Genomic DNA, 3,951 nt, shown 5'->3' on the forward strand with positions numbered 1-3,951 from the left:
TCTAGGCACAGTCATCCCTTGTTTGCTGCTACTTGGATGCACACCCTGGGACACTATCGTGCCTTTGAGGCATAGTTAGGGGCACACACGTGTGAAATCTCATGGTCATGTCTGAAGTGAAGTTGTAGAGCTCAAAGTTATCTTCACTTTGATACTTGGAACGACCCATAACTTCAACCTATAAAAAAGTTATGGCCATTTTACTTTATGTCCATGTAGTAGTCTGAAATCTGGCATGCCCGTGCTTGAAGGCACAGCCGTGCCTTTTGGCCGTGTGAATTTTCCATGAAGCTCCCCATGACCATGTTCCTTATCAAGTCAAGGTCGTGTGGGTGAAATTTTAGCACATTTTTACTTCGTTTGGACCTTGATATGCTCCAAGGAATACGGCAACATCGCTGGACATGATTCTTTATTTTTCTCTTCCGGAGTTGCTCCAAAGTGTATTCTTCATTTGTTTTTGCTCCAAATGGCATCCTTTTCATCCCAAAGTCCATCCATGAAGGAGACATGGCCATGCCTTGGGGCATGGCTAATCTTTCTTCAAATGATCTTCTTTTGCGTGCTTTGAATCCTTTTTTGCTCCAAACTGCTCTTGAAAGTGAAAACATACACCGAGCAGATCTCTTGACGCAAAGTAGTAATTATGCTAAAATATGATAGAAAAGGGTGCAAAATACATAGATCATAGACATGAAATATAAGTAGATGTGCGTCAAATAGTGCAAAATTACATATATAATCTACACGCATCATGTAATAGGAATACTATTGTGAGTGGGCGTTGTGTGTTATGTGCACCACCTTTGTGAAGCTTCCCAAGGAGCTTCCACATGCTGCACGGCCTAAGGCCATGGTTCTTGATGGAAAATTTGGGGACCTGCCTGAGGTCCTCTTGGTGGGGGACAAAGTTGTATTGGTCGATCGACTGCGGACCGCTGGGGCAGGTGCAGGTGTGGTGACTTCCCTTTTCCGGGCAGCTTACGCTTCTTCAACGTTGATGAATTCAGTTTCCCAGTTGATTAGCGGGTCAAAGGTCATTGGATGTCTCCTGGATAAATTGCGAAAAAAATCATTATTAGTGAGTCCCTGAGAAAAGGCACTCACTAAAATCTCTGTGGTGGCCATAGGGATATCCATAGCCACCTGATTGAACCTCTTGATGTATGCCTAGAATGTCTCTTTGGGCCCTTATTTGAGTGAAAAGAGGCTCCAAGGGGTTTTGTGGTAGCGTCAGTTACTGGAGAAGTGGTAGAGAAATACTTTATGGAAGTCCTTGAAGCGGCGAATGGAGTTGTTTGGCAGCCATTTAAATCATCACTAGGCTGCCACGCCGAATGTAGTGAGGAACATTCAGGATTTAACACCGTCTGTAAATTGTTGGAGAAGGGCAACATTATCAAATTTGAGGAGATGATCCTCCAGGGCGGTTGTCCTCGAATGCTCTCCTATATTTAGACTTTGATAGTGCTTTGGCAATGGATCATCCAGCACCCTTTGGGAGAATGGGGTGGCAATTCATTCAAGAGAACTATCACTAGCTACGACTTTTCCTTTGCGTCTGTCTCGGATAGGTGCTTCTCTAGAAGATTCTTGGAGTACTCCTCCTTGGCCCAACTGCTCAGGAGGTGCGCGAAAGAGTGCTCAGGGGTGCTGAATTGGTGAAAGAGGCACAGGAAGCAAACGAGCAAAGTCTTCCTCTTGAAGTCCTCTTTCCCTCTGATGTATTGTCATCAATGTTGTGGGATTTGGTGGTGGTAGTGTACCTCTGATAGCTACTTGTTGTTGTTGCAATGTTTTTGCACTCGAGCCTCAACAATCATCTCGAATTCTTCAAGCGTTAAAGCAACAGTTGTGAGTTTTCCAGCCTCTTCCATCTCGAAGCTTTAGATTCAGGCGAAGATTCCCACAGACGACGCCAAGCATATACACAAAGGATACAGGTAGTTTAAGAATAAGAGTACTCTTTGATAAAAAAAAAATAAAAAAAAATGAACACACATTTACATTTCATGATTTTAAAATTTTAATTAACTTACCTCTCCAAAAAGAATTTGATGACGAGTGCATTAATAAGCTCCACTATTCTTTTCACCGGTTATAACCTCAAGCACCAACACTCTAAAACTAAATACAACATATTTCACTGAAAATATTCCATTCATAGCATATTCTAGAGACATGTATCCACTACATCAAAATATTAATAAATTATAAAATTAATTTAAAATTTTCCTTCTCGAGGTACTGAAAGAGTAATTTAAAAAACTTACTATGTCCTACAATTCTCTTGGTATTTCCTATTGTTTCATCTCCATCGAATAATTTTGCCATGCGAAAGTCAGATATCTTAGGATTAATATCCTTATCGAGAAGAATGTGGCTAGTTTTTAAATCCCTATGTATGATTCTATATCGAGAATCATGGTGAATGAGATGGGTTATGATGGATGGACCCCGAATGTGACATGGCGGTCGAAGTTAAGATGATGTGGCAGTCCTACTTCAAAAAGAGTAACATCCCCTCCTTTGGCCTAGACCAGCTACCTAGTGTTAAGATTCTTAGGTGGAACAGACTAGGGTTTAAGTCAATCGAGGAAAGATGGTCATCCCTTAAGCCGAGCGAATCAAGGAATTTATTGTCCTAAGGGTGGTTAAACCTTGAGGCGTCTAAGATTAAGACTAGCCAGCCTTACGTATTGGCCAGAATGACTAACTCACTCTATAATAGACCAACTATAGAGGGTAGCACGCACGTGTATCCGCCTAGTCTTAAGTTTGGGCGAACATGTATGCTCCGATTGTACAAATATCTTGTCATACAAATATTCGGCCAGAATATGACACAGTGTGTTGTATCTCTATTAGTAACCCCTTATAGGCTTGGGCATATAAAGGGATGACAGGGTTTGCAGTATTTATCCCTATATTATCACCCTCGGGCGAGATTTCAGCAAAATATATGGTATGAGAAGGACTTCTAGGAAGCATGTGGCACTATATTATTTCTTGAGCGAATTTCCAACATGACTAAGACATTATATCATTCTTAAGTGAATGTCTTGAGACTATGCAAAATATAACAAAGCAGCTTAAGAAACGACCAAGATATATTCAGTAGGTATTCCAATCAAGCGGTCGGCATAAGAACCAACCGAGATATAATTAGCAGGTATTCCAATCAAGCAGTCGACTTAAGGGACGACCAAGATATGTTCAGTAGGTATTTCAATCAAGCTGCCAGCTTAAGGACCGGCTGAGATATATTTAGCAGGTATTCCAATTAAGTGGCCAACTTAAGGACCGGCTAAGATATATTCAGCAAATATTCTAATCAAGCGGTCGGCTTAAGGATTGGCCGAGATATACTTATCAAATAACATCATCCCAATAGGGTAGCCGGCTTAAAGATTGATCGAGACCTATTCAATAAGCAACATCATCCTAACAGGGTGGCCAGCTTAAGGACTTATCGGATTATATTCAATCGATAATAGCATCTCAACAAGGCGATCAGTTTAAGGACCTGCCGAATCATGTTCAGTAGATAATATCCCAATAATTTGTCACAATAACAACTCTGTATCAGAGAATATTCTTCTAGAACCTTCTTTAGGGGGCATCGTGTCTCGTATCAATAGACCAATAATAACAGCGCATTCCTTCATCAACCTCGACAATAACAGAAGCTATAAATGATAAAAGAGGTATACATATGGGTAAGAAAAATATTCTTCAAATAATTATAGTGCATTGCCTAACAACCTTTGACACACTTCGCCATCTCATGATTGCGGAAGTTATGTGAGGTGGGATACAAAAGGGGAGTCCTCTCCATAATGAAGGTACACTCACTGACATCTGTAACTCTACTCTTGCTCATACATTCTGACTATTCTTCCATTCGTTCAGACTGGGACTAACTTAAGTGTCAGAGAGTCTTGGCCTAGG

Source organism: Zingiber officinale, chromosome 10A (genome assembly GCF_018446385.1).
Source record: "Zingiber officinale cultivar Zhangliang chromosome 10A, Zo_v1.1, whole genome shotgun sequence".
Taxonomy (NCBI): domain Eukaryota; kingdom Viridiplantae; phylum Streptophyta; class Magnoliopsida; order Zingiberales; family Zingiberaceae; genus Zingiber; species Zingiber officinale.